Raw genomic sequence first — 22,346 nt, forward strand, 5'->3', positions numbered from 1 at the left:
AGGCCCTCCATAAGTATATTAGGACCCACCAGTGTTAACTATAGCTTACATAAAAACAATACAGGAGCCTCAGTCATTACAGCTCATTTTTCTACCTATCATGCTTAATTAGGTATTCTCACATCTCTTATAACACAGCACAGTGAACAACTTAAAGAATGAATGATGGACAGCTCTCTATTCACCATATCTTATTTTTTTAAATAGAGACCTAACATCCAATTTTTTTAATTGATCAAAGGTAATTATTAAAATATCTTTTCCAAATTATTCAACTGAGACTGAATAATGTAAAGATAAATCCTGGAATTATGATTCTGTATGAAATATGTTTATTCCAAGTTCACTAACTCAGTGACTCTAATAAAACACTTCAAAGGTCATATATTAACATTATCATTTATTACCTAATATCATATTTCAGGTTTCCTTAACGAATGGAATATACATAATGTGCTACACCAGAAAAAAGGAAATTTTCCTTAAGTTGGTTAATTGATCCAAAAGATTAGCCCTTATGATGCTACGCAGAAGATTTCTCATAGTATCAAAGGCAGAAAATCTAAAATTTTCCACAAGAGATGCATATATTTATTGTGGAGTGAGATGAGAAAGAAAGAGGGAAGGTTAATATTGAAGTAAGTACCACAAAATATATGGACCTTTATTCTCATTTACACTAAGCCTCTTTATACCACTGTAAAGGGGCCTTGAAGTGAGTGTACATGTAAATTACAACCATTACAACACCAGATGTTTTAGAGTAAATGAGAATCAGGCCCGAATGGACTAGATCCTTAACTGGTGTAAATCAGCATAGCTTCACTGAAGTCAATAGAGCTATGCTATTATAGTTCATCTGAGGATCTGGCCCATAATTTGCACTGGAAAGAATTAACTTGTTTCTGGAATATTTAACATGCACTATAAGTTTCCCACCATGCATTGCAGTTTAGATTTTTTTTTTAATCCTTTACACTGCAAATGATTTTTTTTCCAATTATAAGTATGTTATGATGAGGTTTTGTGGTATTTTAAATTCTGCCTAGTAATATAATTAATAGCTAATATCAAGCTTTTATGTTCATTAACATGGGTTTGAAAATAATGTACGTTGTTAACTGCAATCTTTGTACAAAAATTAAATCGCTGATTGAAATATATAGGGTCAAATTCATCTCTGGTGTAACTTCATTAATATTAACCAGAGATTAATTTGTTTCTTGTAGCTTCTCGTCCCATTGAAGGCAATGGAAAACTTTCCACTGACTTTTCAATGGAAAATGTCCCAAGCAGTACAGAGATTATTATTGTTAAATATTAATATATTTTAAAGAAAATAAATACAGAAAGATTTGCTGATTTGTCATTTTAAGTACTGTATCTCTTTTACTCTTTTGTCATAGGCACAGTATCCAAGTCACGGATAGCACAGCAGAGATGAGAAACATGCTTTTACTCACCCATAACATACCTAAGTTCATGTTAAATTTCACAAGCAGACAATTAAATAAAGTGCTAGCACCTTTTTACAAAGTACAGTGGCTGTGTGAGCTTCCAAGTCCCTGTGCTTCCCTGGAATTAGCCTACTTATCCTTTGTAGCTTTTTTGTCACTTATCTTAATACAGCCATAATTATGGAAAGATTCGTTTTCGAGTTCGAAGGTAGGAGAAACTATTTTAAGTAGCCTTTCATAAAAAGAGCTATCCATATTAAATTAGTAAAGGTAGGGTGCCTTCCCAGTTAAAAATGTCCTCATTTCAGTCAAATGTCTGATTTTCTTCGATCTATACTTGAGAAGGTATCAGGAATCACTTATTGCCATTGAGAGAGCATGTACTGGCAGGGCAGTTAGTTTCAATGCCTACCTTTGAGCAATGCATCTCTACTATGAAAACCTGTACTAGAAAAAAATGCTCTCATACAAGCTTTAAATGATTTCTTAGAAGTGACCAAGAGACCTTCTCACCTCTCTTTTTTCTGTTCTTGATGACTTTCCTGCTGAAGAAATGCACGGATTAAATATCCTCCTATCAGGCCAAATTAATGCCTGCTGTAACTCCACTAAAGTAAAAAAGTTATACTAGCACTGAATTTCGTTGATTATGGGCCAGATCCTGAGCCTCCTCTGGCATCACAAAAGAATGATAGAGCCGGAGGATCCAAACCACATAAGATTGCCTTTGTCTACGAGAATTCAGAGCATATAGCAGCCATAGTCCCTGTGCTTCAGCAATCCCCAGCTTTTGAAATGGCCCCTTGGAAGCTATGATCAGTTGGTCATAAATAGGAGCAGCTCTGACGCTGCTCTAACTTTGTTGGGAACTGGCCCAATCCCCAGCCAGCTCTGGGGTTCGAGGTGCATAAAGCTCCATCCCCTGGTCTTGCACTTAACGCAGTTTGGACAGACTGGAAGATCTAGGCCTTGACATTTAATGGGTGGGCAGAATGAATGCAACTTACAAGCTCATCACAACATGCACCTTGCAGAGTTTGCTACAAATGTTCCCTTCATAGGTGAGAGATTCAAGGATCTGTCGATGAGTCGGGAATCCCAAGCCACACAGATCTCAAGGATCTGATAGAAATGGACATTCTAGCCATATAGAGGGGCCCCCTTCCTATCTGGCAGCAGGATTCCCCCAGCGGCCATGCTACCACGGGCCACTCTAGCCACGCCTGTATTGTAAATCCCATGCCACAAGGCTGGCTTGGGGGCTTTACAGTCTTGTTTGACTTTACTTTGCTCTCTTTTACGCCTCACTGCCGATGGGAGCACACGAATTTTAATATTTTTTTTTAAAGCTAGTGATTTTATTTAATTCTCTCTTTCAGGTGCCAAAATGTCAAGCTACCGCTATCTATTGCTCTCCTGTGCTCTGTGACTGTATCTCCCAGAGACTGAACTGCTAAGCTACTAGGTAACAGCTCACTGGCCCCAGAGATCCTTCCAGTGCTTTCAGCTGGCTCAGCTCTTTTTGCGGGGGGCCTGCTTTCTATTTTTCTGACTGGTGATGCATCCCCTCACATTATTTTTTAATCTTCAGCTGGTAAAGGGCTGCTGAACATGTGCAAGACTCATTTCCAAGCATGACATTTAGCACTACGAGTGGTTTATTTCCTCCATCTTAGGTGTCAGTAGGATTCTTGTTGCTTTTATCTAACAGGATTTGAAGGCTCGCTGTTGTGGACAATGATGGCAGCAACTGTGGGGCAAAGGGGGGGCTGAAACTCGCAATCAACATTTAGGACTATGTCAGTAGCATGCATAGTCACTGACTCTGTGGGTGTTCTGGGGCTGTAGCACCCACGGGGAAAAATTAGTGGGTGCTTTGCACCCACCGGCAGCCAAGCTCCCCTCACTCTCTGCCCCACCACCTCCGACTCCCCAGAGCACGCCGGATCCCCGCTTCTCTGCCTACCTCCCAAGTGTTTCCTGCCCGGCCGCAGCCAAACAGCTGTTCGGCAGCGTTGGCACGCTCTGGGAGGCGGGGGAAGAGTGGGAATGTGGTGCACTCAGGGGAGGAGGCGGGGAAGCGGCGGGGCCAGGGCGGGGATTCGGGGAAGGGGTTGGAATGGGGGCAAGGAAGGGGTGGGAAGGGGCGGGGGCAAAAGGGTGGGGTCGAGCACCCACAGGAAAGAGGGGAAGCGTGTGCAGACTGTTATCTGATGTAGCTGCTGCTAGTACTGACCATGAGAAGTGCTGAGCACTTGCAATTTCCATTTTGTCCCCTCTGCTCTTCATTACTGTGTCTCTTCACAGCCCAGCTCAGTAGTGGCTTCTTGTCTCTGGTGTTCTCTGGCAGTCACTTAGCCAGGAGCATGCACACACAAAGCTGTAGATCACTTTAAGAGGTTGTTTTCATTTAACTGGCCTAGGGGTACAAGACTAGATCTATACACTCTAATAGATACAGTATGTGTAAGTAATGACTGATAATGCTATCAAGGTCTTTTCCTAGAATATAGGGATTAAAGTACCTCATTAAATGTACAGGATTCTACCTAGCATAACGTAGTATTATTACTTCAGGACAACTATTTAAGATAGCCAGAAAACATTATGCTCTGTGAGAACTAGGATAATCCCTGAATGTCCTCTTCTCCACATTCAGATTTTTGTCATCCCTTTAGACTAGTGCTTAGACATTACAGCAGCAGACACCATTGAAAAATCTAAAATAGATTAGATTTGATTTCTGAGTACCAAACAAACCACAGAGGAGACAAACATAATTAATTGGGGCGCGGAAGGACTAACTCATAGGGAAAGATTCCATGAAACCTTGAAAAAAGGTGATCTGTATCAAATACCTAAGGGGGCACATGTAAGAATCTAGTGGGTAACAATGCTCTAATGGACTGAGCAGGACTTTCAGCCAGAAACTCCTGAGTATCAGGCAGGGAGGTTTTTTTCTTGATAATTTGTTTGCAGGCATCTAAGACTTCAAATCTGGTTGTCCAACAAGAAAAAAATGGTCCATCCAGTTTTGAGGGTGTAGTCTCATTCTCTCAAATGAAAATCTTGTTAAGCTTACTCTAGATGACTGGCTCAAAAATATGAGAGGTGGTTGTTATGGAAAAATGAATGCAGCAATTTACATACCCAGCAAAATAGACAGAGGACAAAGAGATACTTAGACATTCAGTTACTATTTATTCAATGCTCAAAGTACATTTGCCTGCAAAAAATCCAGCTCACCCATCCAATTTTTTGACTATTAACATTTCATAGACATGCCTGGTTTGTTAAATATGTGTAATCAGAGAATTCACTCAATGTAATAAAACCACATGACATGTCAGGAGTAGTATAAGGATGCTCACTCTGTATTATACTAACACCCTATTAAAATAGAGAGCTCTGATTGTATGATAGTATACTGTTTCTCTAAACAAAAGCTCACTGGTGTAATTATTATTGTATTGTCTCTGATGTTTACGTAGCTAGGATTTGTACACCTGCTAAAACTTTCTAAATAAAGACAGTTAAAAAAAAATCTTGCCGTACTGGGATTGTCTAAAGGCATTTCTCAGCATTTGGACTATTACATTAGGATTTCTCACGTAGAGCCCAATCCTGGTCACGTGAAAGTCAATGGAAAACCTGATATAAATTGTCTTCCATGGTGCAGGGTTGGGCTATTTGAAAGTCAAATTATTTCTCACAAATGGCAAGCCAAGGTTGTAAGAGAAAAACAGATTTCACTTTTATAGTTGTTGGGATTTTTTAACTCATCTAAATAGATCCTAGCAGCACTCTCTGGCCTGTCTGGCTTCTTGTCTGAATCACTCTAGGGCAGATGGCCAAGGGCAATTATGTACATTCATGCTTCAGAGACAAGCTCTCAGGATGGGATTTAAGAGATGTGTAAGTCTTGTGGTGGCCTCCTGGACAGAGCTGATTGTGAACCCCTTACAGCCACAAGTAGTTATGTGCCTAGCTTCCCGCACAAGTTGCTCCCCACTTGTGCTGCTACTCATGCTGGTCATAATTAAATTTCTTACTAGGTGCCTTGTTGTCAAACTAGTTTCCCTTAGAAGTGTTTCTTGCACTTCTTCTGTCAAGTAGTCACTTCTCATAAAAACAATAACCTCTTTAAAGCAGAGTTTCCAACCCTATCCAAAATGGAAGACATATCTTTCAGTTGTGCTCCACATCATCTGTTTGATGAGTTCTCTACATTCCCCTTCTCAATGTCACAAATACATAAAATAATTGAATCGTATATCCAGAATCCTAAGCAATATCTATATTGGGAGAAATGATTTTGCAACTGAAGAGATGATACATACTCTTCATATTCACATAATTCTCATTCCCTGATTTGTCAGGCTCTACCTCTTTGGTTGTTTTTGGTTTTTCTAAACACCTCCTTAAAATGGAAACAAATTCTTAAAACAAAGAAAGAAAAGTGCAGGTCAATAAATACATTTTAGAAGTGTACTCGATATTGGATGCCTTCAATCAATACATATGACATCAATAAATCCTATACTTTGTAAGCCATCAGAAAGCTCAGGAAAGATTTTGTATTGTCTTGTGCTGTAAAATGTCAAAAATGATCTAATTTAATATAGCTTTCACAGAGTCTGTTTAATGAAAAACCTGCCATACAAGATAAAGAAGTGACTACGAATAACATGAGGAAGTCTGAAAATGGGGACAGAGAAAATTCTCCAAGCCAAATGGAATCCCACTGGGATTCTATAAAAGGAACCCAAGAGTAGCTGATTCCCATTTCTGAAGAATTATTAAACCTACCTCTCAATCAGACATTTTTAAATAAGAACTCTCTTTATGTATTATAACAATTTCCAACCAAGGGTCTGAATACGCTTTTACAAACAGTAGTGAATTAGGTCTAATCACAATACCCCTCTGTAATTTTTATAATTTTAGTGTCAAATATTGTTCCTAGTTATAGCTAGACAAACCACAAGGAGGATCAGTGTTAAGAATGAGGTTAGAATTCTGGTGGTCATAGTGTTCATTCTGCTGCTGAGACCACCACACCATGTCTCTCTCAATTTATTTGGTACTGTACTGAACACATATATATTGGAACTATCTGAGACATTCTCACTAATACCCACTTAATAACATCTTTAATACTTATAAATTCAAACTATGTAATAAAACATTCTAACTACTGCCTTCCACTGATTGTAGCTCTACCAAAGTACAGAGGATACAACAGAGAAACAAGGAGATTTTCATCCTTAGAATCAGTCCAAAGAGTTCTGATGAAAAACAGTTATTTTATCATGGCCAAAAATTTTGCATATTTCAATGCATCTCTTTATAATGATATATATTGAGATAGTAAGGTTATTGATTGTGGTAAATCCTACCACAAACAATGACATTGTAGGACTTGATGCTGAAAAAGCATTTGAGCCGGCAGAACGTGTATTCATGTTGAAGTCTTACTATAAAAAAATTGAAGCAGAAATCAATTAGTTAATGGCTTAGTCTATCATAGCAGATGTCAATTGGAGTTTTGTCACTGATTTCTAAAAGAACTTTTCAACACTTTGTTAATAAATATATTTTTCTATGGTGCTGTCTATCAAAGCATGGAAACAAACTTGCTTTTATAAACATGAACTAATAATTTAAGCTTTTTTACAGGTGAGGAAAGTGAGGTACAAAGAGGTGAAAAGACTTGCCCAAAGTAACACAGTCATTAGCAGATCAAGGCATAGAATCATAGAACTGGAAGAGACCTCAAGAGGTCATCTAGTCCAGTCCCCTGCGCTCAAGGCAGGACTAAGTATTATCTAGACCAGTGGTTCTCAAAGCCGGTCCGCCGCTTGTTCAGGGAAAGCCCCTGGCGGGCCGGACCGGTTTGTTTACCTGCTGTGTCCGCAGGTTCGGCCGATTGCGGCTCCCACTGGCCGCGGTTCACCGCTCCAGGCCAATGGGGCCTGCGGGAAGGGCGGCCAGCACGTTCGCCACTCCAGGCCAGTGGGAGCCGCGATCGGCTGAACCTGCGGACGCGGCAGGTAAACAAACCGGTCCGGCCTGCCAGGGGCTTTCTCTGAACAAGCGGTGGACTGGCTTTGAGAACCACTGATCTAGACCATCCCTGACAGGTGTGTGTCCAACCTGCTCTTAAAAATCCCCAATGATGGAGATTCCACAACCTCCCTAGGCAATTTATTCCAGTGCTTAACCACTCTGACAGTCAGGAAGTTTTTCCTAATGTCCAACCTAAACTGCCCTTGCTGCAATTTAAGTCCATTGCTTCTTGTCCCATCCTCAGAGGTTAAGAACAACAATTTTTCTGCCTCCTCCTTGTAACAACCTTTTATGTACTCGAAAACTGTTATGTCCCCTCTCAGTCTTCTCTTCTCCAGACTAAACAAACCCAATTTTTTCAACCTTCCCTCATAGGTCATGTTTTCTAGAACTTTAATAATTTTTGTTGATCTTCTCTGGACTTTCTCCAATTTGTCCACATCTTTCCTTAAATGTGGCGCCCAGAACTGGACACAATACTCCAGCTGAGGCCTAATCAGCATGGAGTAAAGCGGAAGAATCACTTCTCGTGTCTTGCTTACAATACTCCTGCTAATACATCCCAGAATAGGGTGACCAGAGAGCATATGTGAAAAATCGGGACAGGGGGTGGGAGGTAATAGGAGCCTATATAAGAAAAAGACCCAAAAATCAGGACTGTACCTATAAAATCAGGACATCTGGTCACCCCATCCCAGAATGATGTTTGCTTTTTTTGCAACAGCGTTATACAGTTGGCTCATATTTAGCTTGTGATCCACTAGGACCCCCAGATCCCTTTCCGCATTACTCCTTCCTAGGCAGTCATTTCCCATTTGGTATGTGTGCAATTGATTGTTCCTTCCTAAGTGGAGTACTTTGCATTTGTCCTTATTGAATTTCATCCTATTTACTTCAGACCCTTTCTCCAGTTTGTCCAGATCATTCTGAATTTTAATCCTATCCTCCAAAGGAACCTCATGGAACCCATGATCACATTTATCATACTAGTTCACATTTTAATTGCTAGACAAAACTCCCAAACCTGAATATCTGATCCTGCATTCCTGTTTTCTGGTGGTATTCAACAGGGTTGCTCCCTTTTCCTATTGTTATTTATTTGAGTAACAGAAATTTTGGTTTGAATTAGAAGGAATTAGAATGAGGTTCTTTTATTGCCACAATCATTTATAATCTCTGCCCTTGAACTATTGAATCCATGAGGTACAGTGGCTTTTGCCACCTCTGTAAATATAAAAGTAAAACTAGAAAGTCTAGTAAAATCACGTCACTCACTAGAGAAGGTCTAAAGTGCCTTTTCTATCCATTTAAAGTGCTAGACCATAAAGCAACGTATCAGGGGAGTCAACTTCTCTCTTTCTTCACAATGCCACTCAAGTTATGAGCCCATTTTCAGTACAGTCTCAGATGATTTATGTAGCTAGGAAAACACACCTTTATCTAGATTCTCACATTCAAAAGGATGTAACAGAAAGACTTCTTTGTTTGTTTTTTCTCCCCCAATTTGCTCTTCTCTAAGACTTTTTTTTATATGTTAAATCTAATGCTGGGAAAATGTATCTGGAGGATGAGAGAATTACAATAAACATAAGCCAATAATTCCCCCAGTTGCCTTAGGAGAAACATTTCTGTAATAGTCTAAGATTTTTCTATCTCTATCTCTGTCTCTCTCAGGCAGCCAACTTAGTTTCCTCCATATCGTTTTATTTGTAATAAGCCCCCATTCCCATTGCTGTTATCATTCTGACGGTAAATTACTGAGACCAGCGATTTTCTCTTCCCCACTGGACTTTTTACTCCATAGATTTTCTGCAAAAACAATGGCTTAAAGCACTCAGATTTTTTTCTTTCTTTACAACTTTCAATTCATTTGATTAAAAAGTGCCTACAATCACAGCTGGTGTCTCAGAGAGGCCTTTCTTCGGCACATGTTTTTGGGAATGTCATATTAATTAGAACCGTTCTCCAGAGATTCAAACCCGAGTGAAAAAGGCTACCTAAGCTTACTACTGTTTGTCCATTGGATACATTCACAGAATGGCCAAATTCCACCAAAGCATGTAATTTGTAGGGAGTATGATATTCAAATAGCAGCATAGCTAATTAACATTTTAATTTTCAGGAAACTTCATTTTAAGGCGGTGCCAAATGTATAATTTCATTAGGGGTGTGTGTGTGTGTGTGTATTTGTGCAAGGGTTGTGCTTGGTATGTCCTATGTTTGTGAATCATAACATACTGTGAATCGCCTAGCTCTTGGCAGACAAGACAGCAACCGTCACTATTCCCATAGATGCTACATCTTGATTAGAAGGAAAAATAGCCTAATCTGAACCATTTTTTAAAAAGTTGACAACCACCAGATAGAAGAGAAGTGAACACTTACTGCATATTTTAAACAGGTGTAACAGCTGCTAGTCAGGCCCATAACACTCATGTCAGAAGTAGAAGAGAAGTATACAAATTTTTAGGGGGACTATATTTAGGGGTATTCAGATCTGTAAAACTTTAGTTCAGGTCCATTTCTTTTGAAAAGTACCCAAAATCTTTCTTAAAGTGATAAATCAACATATTTACAACAGTGTTTTTCAGTGAAATAGCTTTGAAAATGCTATCCTTTATTTTCTACAAAATTTTGCAGATACTTAATATTGTAATTGACTATCAATCTTTTACAATTAGGAGTGGGTGCATTTGCTAAATAACAATAGATTACATTCAAGATCAGGAAAAGGGCATTAGTTTTCTCTTCATTCTCAAGCAATAAATATTTGTATTTGAGAAAATTAGGAGATAAGAAAGGTTAGAAATTGCCACTCAGGTGGGCTACTCACCAGGCTACATGAAGATCTTAGTATCTGCAACATGAATTTCCTGTTACATTATTAATTACTTCAACTGCAAAGAACACCTTTCTCTGGGGTAAGAAGCAATTCAGTCTTTATTTCAGCTAAGCCCTGTGCTGCTTCTGAGAAGAGTAAGAAAGACAGTTACTGCAAGGATATATATAGCAATTTTGAAAAGTTGATTATTGTCTACAGGTCTACTATACTGCAACAGTGGATACATTTTAAACTTTATGCAACATTGTTCCATAAATAAAATGTATTTCTACATAAATAAGATATCCTTGCCCGTTTTACTCACAACACTTCCGATTATTGAATTGTATTTATTTATTTTTTTAGTTTTCTCATTTCACTCAGCTAGAGCATTGGAACTAAGTTAATCCGTTTTACTCCCAGTCAATTTATCTTTCTGGTTCTCCTGCACCAGCATTATGTTGTTCTCTCTGGGTTCACAACACCACAGGGAATGACTGGAAGATTGTAATCTCTTCAGGGCAGGGACCATGTCTACCTCTGTGTTAGTAGAGTGCCTAGCGTAGCAGTCCCCGACTTTAAAACATAATTGCTAATAGCCAGGTCTTGGCAACCCTGCAATAACAAATCAGTGTGTACGCTGAAAGTCTATTGGAGGAAATAAAATTTCAGTTTGACAGCAGATTTCCTAAGGCCCATGAGCAATAAAATAAAAGATAATAAAAATTATGAAAAACAACATGACAACAACTTTTAATATCAGAGTGAATGCAATGTGTTGGAATTGAAAAGCAAATATGTTTTAAAGCGAAACTATCCTTTTCTGAATAATAATTCCATAAAACAGAAGCATTTTAATTTAATTCCACCTGCATTGTTCTATTATTTCTAGGAAAGGGACCCACTGAAATTAATTTACAAGGGACTCTGGATGGCAGCCGCAGCAGAAATACACACACATTACAAGTTACCATAATTAGCAGCGTGAGTTAAAGAATGAAAAAATATGCAACACATCCACTGTATTTTCAATGATGTCTCAGACTCATTCAACAGAAAAATGTATCTGTTTCCTTTTAAACCTGGACCTACTAAAAGGAAAACCACTGTGACCAAAGGTAAACAGTAGAATATGAAAAGGATCTTAAAAAAAAAAAAAAAAAAAAAAGGATGGCGGTGGGTGAGAAACAACCCAGAAGGCACGAAAATCCAAATCTGGGATAACTATGGATTAAAAATGCTGTGATATTAGCCTGTGCTTTCCCCTCCTTTTATACAACTACCTCACACTCACATGCTTTGCCTCCAGAACTTTTTCCTCCCATACTAGTAAGCATTACAGTACCTTCTTTCTTATGACAAACAATTAATGGTGCATCCTTACATCACTGTTTATAACAATCTGGCCAAGCTGCTGTGTTTCACCTCTTTCTGGCTAAAATGATTTATAATTCATGTGTTTGTTAAATGTGTACGTTTGATTGGAAAAAAAAAAGTCACTGAAATACAAGGAAGATTTGTACTCCTGTTTTCTAATTTTTATTCAGAAAGCTCAGATTACGTTGAACTTCACTTGTCATGCGATCAGAGATATAATGCTAGGATTACGGAATTATCTATCCAGACACTGGGTGTCTGTTTTTTAAACACGTTAGCTCCACAACTGAGTGATTTTATTATGCAAATCAGGTACCTGTGCCCACAAATGACCTTACTTAGCCATTTGAGGCTACGATTACCTAATTTACATGTACATCCGTAGTATTTGCATGCCCAAATTACCAGCATAATTGCACATATATTTTACAAGTAGATCTGAATATCTAACTAGTTTAAAAACCAGGATATGTGTCTGCATGTACATGGTTTTACTGTACTTTTTATTAACAGAGCTTTGCATGTCACTAATAGCGTTAACTTTATTTTATAAAACTAAAAGGTGTAAAGGCAGTAGGAATAATTTTGGAAATATGCAATGGAAGATTTTCATTTTTACTTATGTACTAGAATTACAGGCTGGTTAGCACCTATCGAACACTGCAGTCTCCTCACAAACACGTGCAGTTATCTCCCTAAGCTGGGGGTGGTTACAGCATTGCTTTAAAATGGGAAGACCAGTGCTTCTAATGCATAGTGCCTTAATGTATGGAAATAAATGAAAGTGCAGGTAACTGAAATCTACTTTTTTTTCTGTTGGAGGATATTGGCAGGTAAGCTATTGCAGGGAATGGCTAAATATAAGATACATAGTTTTTTGATTGGTCTGGTAGTCCACTGAAAAATACTTTACCTACTTAACTGATCTAGTCGTCCCAAATGTCAGTTGAAAGTTTCCCATATGTTACCATAGCCCCTGGTTGGTCCAGGGAAGTGCTAACTGCTGGTTACACTGGCCCACTGGTAGAAGATATGCTCACACTCTGTACGGATCTCTGGCAACAAGTGTCATTTCAGCTGGAGGCTGTGGCGCTGAGTAGATCATGGCTGGCAACTACAAAGCTGTTGGAGATTTCACCCAGCTACACCATCACTGTGCAACACAGTTACACAGAGGGTAGCTACTGTGGTGGCTTCCCAGGACTCCGGTCTATCCGAACACATACACAGAAGGGGGTCTATTATAACATACCAAGACAATGCAGAAATGCTTTGATGGTGGATGTCGGGGAGGGATAGCTCAGTGGTTTGAACATTGGCCAGCTAAACCCAGGGTTGTGAGCTCAATCCTTGAGGGGGCCATTTTAGGGATCTGGGGCAAAAATTGGGGATTGGTCCTGCTTTGAGCAGGGGGTTGGACTAGATGACCTCCTGAGGTCCCTTCCAACCCTGATATTCTGTGATATGATATTTGCTTCTTGCAACTAAATTGAACACCACCAATTTCCTCAGTAAAGCCAGAGATGGCAGCAAAATTGTATGGCTGAAACAGAAGTGAGCTGTAGCTCACGAAAGCTTATGGTCAAATAAATTTGTTAGTCTCTAAGGGGCCACAAGTACTCCTTTTCTTTTTGCGAATACAGACTAACACGGCTGCTACTCTGAAACTTGATTTTACTGAGGCTATTGCTCTGAGGTAAGTACATGGGCTCTTAAATTAGGAAGCAGAAAGGTACAACATACAAAAATTATATAAAGTCTGGGTACTAACATGTACTATGATGTAACATGCAAAATAATCACAACTGGCACAAGTATACCTCATCATAGGTCACACCCACAGCTAGTAGAAATGTTAAATGAACACTTTTATTCAAGTTAAGTCTTCTATGCCCCCTCCTTTTTTGACAAGTTTATGTTTTGGCCTAAAATTAATTGATAGTGCTCTTTTAAGCATAATTGAAAGAGAACTTCCACCAGCAACTTATTTAAATAGTATATATCATCTCATGCTGGGATTCTAGTTCCTTATAAGAACTGTAGATAGATGTCTGAATGTATTAAGTGAATTTCTTAATGTATGGAAATAAATGTCCACAGTTTATACTAAACATGAAAAGCTTCGTCAAAGACACTATGTTTGCTTCCAGATCTCACGGTGTCACCAATAAATAAATAAATACATACATACATACTTCCAACATTTGTAGGAGTGACATTCCACAGTACTGGTGCCAAAGGAGGTTGAACTTTGCAATGTAGCAGAAAAGAGCTTACAACATCACCAAAGTACAAAGGAGACAGCAGATGAATGGTGACTCACCATATGAGCCAGATTTACAGATGCTAGATAAAGCTGTACTTCAAAGGTGAGCAGGGAAGTTTATATAAAGTCCTTTGCAAGTGCAAGAACAGTAAAAAGGACTGATAAGCTAATGAAACACTATTTGTAGCTGGACCTTTGTGCTTTTAGCTTTAAAGACAATTTGCAGATTCTGAATCACCATGTGATTTAAAAAAAAAAATAACCAGAAGATCCTAGCCACAAAATACAAGCTGTTCAATCAAGGCAAAGAAAGAAAGAAATACACTCTTGTTTGCACAAGCCATTTATGACACAGCAAGGGATCACTAGCCTTGGCTATAACCACTGTGGAATAGAGGGCTATGAAATATTTGTACCAAAATGCAAAACATCTTGAAAGTAATGTAATTGTGCATTCTTTATGAAATTGAAAATGAGCTCACTTCAGTCAAAAATTCCACTAGGCTGGGTGAAGACTGCACAAGACTGGGTCCATTTACAGGTCCTTAATCTTGGAACTCATTCCCCTTCTTAGTCTGCTAGAATCCGGATTTGCCAATCCTCCATGGTGCTACAGAGCTCACTGAGTACTGTGGCTTAGCAACAAGACCATCATCCATCTTTTGCATTTAATTTTCCCATGCTTTTTAATTATGGCCAACAATTGTTACCTAATAACATCTCTTCATCAATAGGTGGTAATAATGGTTTTGTTGTAAAGCGATGCTCTTGTTTTCAAGAAGGCCACTCTTGGTATCTTTAAAATATTCATAAATGTTATCTCTTGGAAAGCCTCTGTCTCTCTACATTGTGTCCTGCATTGTGTCCTGCTTGAAAGCATGTATTACTTCCTGCTGATGATGCCCCTTACTGGAGGAGACTCAACAGCAGAATAGAGAATGGCAAATGCATGCCTCCTCTGGCTGACGCACCGCAGAAATGGGCGTTGGCGTGAGACGTAAATGTCACCCCACCCACTGTGGTGGTGTATTCATCTCGGTATGGTGAAATAATACAGAGACGTCCAAGAGTCTGCTCAGAGATGCCTACATGGATCTGATCTATAAGATTAATACTCACCTAGCTCTAGATAGGAAATAAATTCTTGTGACACAAATATTGTCGTAACTAGATGTCCATGTACAGACACAGGGAAAATTAAGGTCTAGCAATGTCTCACCATTCAATTTAATGAGTCAATGGGCATGTCTACCTGTGTCATTACCTCTGTCACCAACATATATCACATAAAGTGAGGATTTCCTCATCTTCTCACTCACCAGTAATTAGTGGCTTCTCTTGTGGGTTTAAAACAGGGCTTACTCCTAGAGCTAAGCAAAATGTCCCATTTAACTGGTTTTCTCCCATAGAATTTAATGTAAAAGGTTCTTGCAGTGTGTTTTGCAGGAATTCATAACCCTTGGAATTTATCTTGAAAGCCACAACTGCTACACCATTTACACATGGGTGTACTCCCTGTGGAAACAGTTTAACCGAAAACCAGTGACAACATGCCTTCAGAGTCAGTCTCAGTCTGGCAGCTGTTACCTCACGATATGAGCTGCTAGACCACTTGTTGTTCAAGGCTTGTTATGTTGCCTCTGCCTCTCCAGACAGAAATTATGCCACTCTGACCATCCAAGTTGAGTCCTGCCAAGTAGGAGCACAGGCCACTTGCTCAAAGGTGTGGAGGAAGGCCTCACAGGTCATCTTCTAGGTCCAACTTCACCAACGCAGGGTCAGGCCTACCTAAGCTACCCTCACCAGGACCAGCAAGACTCCCTGGAGCCCACTTTTCAAGGTACTTCAGGAACCGCTTTTGTTGCTGGCATTGGGCCTCCAGCTGATTTTGTCCACCCAGGAGAAGTACAGGGGTCAGTTACTGTTGTGTCACCAACAGGTAGGCAATCTCCTCCATCTGGTTTCTTCATAGTAAAAAAGGCAAGAGAGGGTTCCATCAGATAAACCTTGCCAGCTATCACTTCTGTCACTGTTTCTATAGCTGCTTTTGTTTTCTCTTTTACTACCTCAATTTCCTTTCAGTTCCAGGGGCCAAGTGCCTGCCTGCATTCTCCACCACATTAGGCCGCTGGCCTGTCTCCCCAGCCCATGAAGGATTGGTGCCATGCCTGAAGCCATGCTGATTCTTTTTCTCAGAGCTTCATAAATTGGTGACATCAACAATCTCCAACAAAACCTTAGAATAAACAGTGCAACATAAATCCAAGAGCTAAACCCAGCCCTTTCCTTTGACTCAGCAGCTTCCTACCAGAGCCTCCATGCTCCCAGCAGCACTTTATCCCAACTAACCCACTTGCTGGCTTTTATAATCACCTGATCCTTAGTTGATCAGTCTCAACTGAGAGGTAGCTTTTGATCTGTTACAGATGAAGCTGGCCCAGCTCCCCTCAAAGGGCCAATCACCCTATGACATTATGTGTAATAATGGTCCTTACTAGATTTTTAATACTCATTTTAAAGATGTGTAAACTGAAGCACAGAGAGTTTAAGAAATTTCCCCAAATGAAAACAAAATCAGTGACAGAAGCCAGAAAAGAAAAGCCCAGGAGTCTTGAGTTCCAGCCCACATTTTTAATCACTAGATGCAATCCTACCCTAATCCTAAACAATATTTCCAATAAAAATAACCTCTGAGTTTCCTATAAGTTTCTATGAGCCAAACCCAGGGTATTTATCAGAGACCTGTGAATACCTCCGAACTCTGCCCAAACAGAAATGTGGGGAAAGACCAAAAGTGACTAGTGCAGGAGGCTTCATATGATGCAGAATCGATTTCTTTAGCAAGAACAGAATTTCCCCAAACCTGCATCTACTGATTCAGCATTTCTAATGTAGATAATTTACAAAGATAAAAGAGGGCACCAAATTTATGGAGACCAAGGTCAATAAAGGCAAAATGTGGATAACACTCACTTAGGGACCTGAGTAGGTAAAGTGACCATTCAAAGTCAACATCTTCTACAGCAACAAATATTTTAGCTATTATATTTTGTTGCATACCCCAATACAGCTGCTTTGTCATGCACATACATAAGCTAGTACAATAACCACCACAACTTTTGTTCATACACAACAGTTAGTAAATATACACAAAGGTCCAGTGGAAGGCATTTTCAATGTGCAAGGTTACTTTTGTTATTTAGCCAAATGAGTACCTACATATATATATCAATTACAATAGATTCTATATATAGATTACAATTTAGATTTATAACAACATTGAAGGGAATACATAAATTATCTATCTATATAGATCTTATTGTAAATCTTCGTATTGTGTATCTTCAATTTTATTGCAAATCTAAAGCTAGATCTTCAACCACAAATTAGTTTGCTATAATAATTTAAAAACATATAAAAACACACCTACAATGTAACAGATAAGGCTACGCATGTCTGGAAAGGTATAAAATACAATGAGGAAGAGATCATTCTGAAGTATGGCTGTGTAATCTGTAAACATTTACTTTAGGAATAGTATGAAGACAAATTACAACAGAGGGGGCCTAGTCACAACATTGGGATCTTGATACCGGCTCAGAATTTGAGGGTATTCTAATCTGAGATCATGTTTTGGCCCATTATTAAAATACATTTTAGGGACCAAATGAAAAGTTTGAATCTAGTCCAAAGTTAGGTGGTGTTTTGATTTGGGAGTTTGTTTCACCCCAAGATTAAATAATGAAAATTACAAGGAAGGTAAAGCTGAGTTAGTAGTGTAGTACCACATTATTTACAGAGAAGTGTGATTTATTATTAGAACACATGACTGGAAGTCAGAACATGTCCAACTCTGCTGCCTACTTTTACCTTGCAAACGTCACAGTCTTTCTGTGTCTCAGATTCCCCATCTGTAAAGTGGGGATAACAATATCTATCTCATAAGGGCTCCAAGAGGCTTAATCCATGTTTGTGAAGTGCCTTGAGATTCTTAAAGTGTAAAATATTATTGGATGTGTACCTCAAACAATATTTGATATAGAGTTATAATTCTCAAAAATTCCAAACGAGGTTCAACATTTTAATTTCAATATTATATATTAATATAATATATAATATATATATATATGCTTTTGATTTACAGTATTAGTTCTAATCCTAAATTTCAATCTCTCTTTCTTCAAAGTGCCTGAACACAGGTTGCAATTAATGTAATGGACAGATCCGATTTAACAATGAGATCAAGTGATGGCCATAGGAAATAGGATATTGTCACTGGAAAAAACCCTTCATTTTGTTGGCGACATTCTGAAGTTCAGCCCAAAGAGATCCTTGTTTGATCCTTAAAACACTGTCAGAAAAAGTCTTTATGGTTTGTAAAATGGAACTAACTTTGTACTCTATAGGCACCTGGGCCTCATGGCAGTTTTTAAAGTAATGCATCCTTACAGAGTAGCTAAATTTTAAATAAGGAAAGGCTATTATTTTCCTAAAAAATAGTTGTTTACAGTATTTTATTTGAAAAATCTTATTTAAAGATACCCAAGCAGTTTTTATCATGCCAAGTATATATATGACTTTTATATGTGCACGCAGCATCTCCAGAGAATCCCTTCTCTTGCAGGCTCGTGGTTTAAATTCTATTTAGTGTCTTACTCTGTATTTCAAAAGTCATTAATTTTTTCACTGTGTAAGGTTAACCTTAAAGTGAAGTTCCAATTATTTGCTCCTAGAATGTTCCCGTTACTAGTCTTTCTTACTGAATACACTTGCTGGGACAAACAATCCTTCTAGGCAAGCCTGATTATATCAGGTCTTTGTATTATTAACATGATTGTATCACTTTCTGGACAGCAGGGAGACCTGGTTTGTTACTGAGGGGCCATTAATGGATTATCATCCAATATAAAGGAGTAGGAGCTTGTCACAGAAAGTCAGGTGTTTAGCTAATTGTGACCACACCCGCTTCACTGGATACACTTGAGTTTCTACTTTAATACCGGTGTGGAGTCTATCTGTTAAGGGTTTCCATAGGAATATAAATGTAGACGGTGCTTTCAAGAAAGCTAACTCCAGTTTCTTCTCCTGACATTCTAAAAGATCACAAAAAGAAAAGGAGGACTTGTGGCACCTTAGAAACTAACAAATTTATTTGAGCTTAAGCTTTCGTGAGCTACAGCTCACTTCATCGGATGCATTCAGTGGAAAATACAGTGGGGAGATTTATATACATAGAGAACATGAAACAATGGGTGTTACCATACACACTGTAAGGAGAGTGATCACTTAAGGTGAGCTATTACCAGCAGGAGAGCGGGGGTGGGGGGACCTTTTGTAGTGATAATCAAGATGGGCCATTTCCAGAAGTTCACATAGGATGAAAAAAACTGGTTCCCACTATCTGATGATATTACGAGTGTCACAAACAATGTCACTTTTAGAGAGATATGAAAGACAAATCTAGGGGACAGGAATGCTTAGAATTCCCCGGTCCATTCCTTGGCTCTTGTGCTGACTCTCTTATGACCATGAACAAGTCTCTTAGGCCCAGATCCTCAAAGGCATTTTGGCTCCTTACTTCAATGAAACTTTTGAGGATCTTGGCCTATGCAACTTCTAAGAGCCTGTCCTTATACCACTAGTCAGCACTCTGAAGAATCTGAGCCAATGACCCTTGGACTCATAATATAAAACAGACAGTAAGATTTACTTCGAATATCTAAATATGAAAAACATGATATCAGATAATAGTTAGTATTTTCAGAGGTTAAAATGAGATAATGCTCCATGTCTACTAACACTCAGAGTTTGCAGAGTGACTTTTTCATTGGGCATGAAAAAAGGTTGGAAAATTTTGCCCCATAACAAGTTCTCTTGGTTGGCTAGTTTCTGGAATATCACTCACCCTGTACCTTAGAGAGAACTACTTTGGAAGGAGAAGGAGGGAGGTATGTTTTGACTGGAAGATACCATGTTCAAGATTTCCCTGAAATAAATATTGTTTTCTTTGCATGGTGCTCAGATACTATGGTAATGGGGTAGTAAAAAGAGAGAAGAAGAAGTGGGAGTATAGATGTAGAGTCAAATTCAGGCCTGATATTAGTAGGTGTAACTTACTGTAGTCAGTCGTGGAGTTGCATCAGTTTATATCAGGCCTGAACTGGACCCACATAGTCTAGATTTGTTGGCAAATGTTTTCCTTAAAATACAGGATGCCTAGAGTTAATGCACAGTACTTCACAGATGCTGACACAATTTACCTGCTATCATGTAGCTGCAGTGGAAATCCTGGATGTAGAAGAGCAATGTCATGTAGCTTAGGCTGAAAATTTAAGTTTAGTTACAGTGAAAATGTTTTATAAAAACAAATATACACTGAATATTTTCATAAATTAAAAACAAATACAAACAAACAATGTAGATATTTTCTTTCTGGGTATCAACATTCCCTTCACTGTTTGAAACCCAAGCTTTGCAGCATCTTGCTAGTACATGAGAACATGAAAGTGGAAGTGACTAGAAGCAAAAGAAACATTCTTTTTTACACTCATCTAGCAGTACAAAGGTTCCTTAAAACAGGTGTAAATTACATTTGCACCCACTTCAAGACTTTACTGCAATTCCAATGCAGTGTAAGGGGACCTTAGTATAAATCAAAATCAAGTCAAAAAATGACTGATCTGTTTTCACTGCTCAAGATGAGTGAAATAAAAAAAGTCAACAGTGTAAATAGTGAAAATTAAACGAAAAATGCATGTCGGGAAATTTAGACTAATTAAGTTGGTCTAAAAGCATTTTAGTGTTAATAATCTCAGGTGTTATAACTAACAGAAGTAAGGAAATTTGTTCTGATACATTATTTTGAACGGACACTGCCCTTTTCAACATTGAAATCAATATACTTTAACAATAAGCCCCAATCCTGCGATTAGATCCACACAGAGCTCCATGGTAGTCAGTGAGATTCCACGTGGCAGCAGGAATACACCTGCAAGGAGCTCTTCGAATGGTTGGGGCCTTCATTGTAGTTTTTAAATTTTTGTTTTAGCACATGAGTGCATTTAGTTTTGAGCAAATGAGTGACTCATACTAGAGACCTGAGCTAAATACAGCAAAAGCAAGTACTAATTAAACCCAGCTTGGCTTTTGCATCTCAAACCGGACCTGTAATATGCCTGCTAGCCTAGCTCTCCTGAATGCAAGAATAGTCAGTTATGCAAAACTGTACAATAATAACAATACACCCTTGTGATGAACACTTCAACCTCTCTGGCCACTCAGTAAAAGATTTATGGGTGGCCTTTTTGCAATAGAAAAGCTTCAAAAACAGACTCCAAAGAGAAACTGCTGAGCTTGAATTAATATGCAAACTAGATACCATTAACTTGGGTTTGAATAGAGACTGGGAGTGGCTGGGTCATTACGCATATTGAATCTATTTCCCCATGTTAAGTATCCTCACACCTTCTTGTCCACTGTCTAAATGGGCCATCTTGATTATCACTACAAAAGTTTTTTTTCTCCTGCTGATAATAGCTCATCTTAGCTAATTAACCTCTCACAGTTTGTATGGTAACTTCCAACTTATCTGTATATATATATATATATCCTACTATATGTTACATTCTATGCATCCGATGAAGTGGGCTGTAGCCCACGAAAGCTTATGCTCAAATAAATTGGTTAGTCTCTAAGGTGCCACAAGTACTCCTGTTCTTTTTGCAGATACAGACTAACATGGCTTGTACTCTGAAACCAGAAATAGAGCACAGGATAAGACCCACAAAACTGCTTTCCCTTTAAGTTAGGATTTGAACTCTTGTCTCCTCAGTTCAAAGCCGGTATACTAACCATCATACCATCTACCTCACTGTTAGTTCTAGTATTCATAGCTGTAATAGTGAATGACTTTTATGCTTTTGGTACATTGTGGATCCCTAGAATTGCCTTTGGAAATAGTTGTCATATCAGCTGCTCTGGGTATAAAGTACAAGGAGCCTTTAGAACTTAAAAGGGACTCTCAATTTGCAATCTACTCAATTAAAAAAATAAGTCAAAAGAAGCTTTGTATTCTACACTTACACCAAGTGACCCTGGTGTTTTAGCACTTTTACAATCACATTTCATAATCTGTTTTTTGTTTGTATATTGTTTTATCTTTCCTATTGCTATGTGAAAGACCAAATAAGTGAAAGGGGAAAGTGACTAACTGATGATACTCAAAAGAAAAGGAGGACTTGTGGCACCTTAGAGACTAACCAATTTATTTGAGCATAAGTTTTCGTGAGCTACAGCTCACTTCATTGGATGCATACTGTGGAAACTGCAGAAGACATTATATACACAGAGACCATGA

The sequence above is a fragment of the Caretta caretta genome, chromosome 17, assembly GCF_965140235.1.
Source record: "Caretta caretta isolate rCarCar2 chromosome 17, rCarCar1.hap1, whole genome shotgun sequence".
Lineage (NCBI taxonomy): Eukaryota > Metazoa > Chordata > Testudines > Cheloniidae > Caretta > Caretta caretta.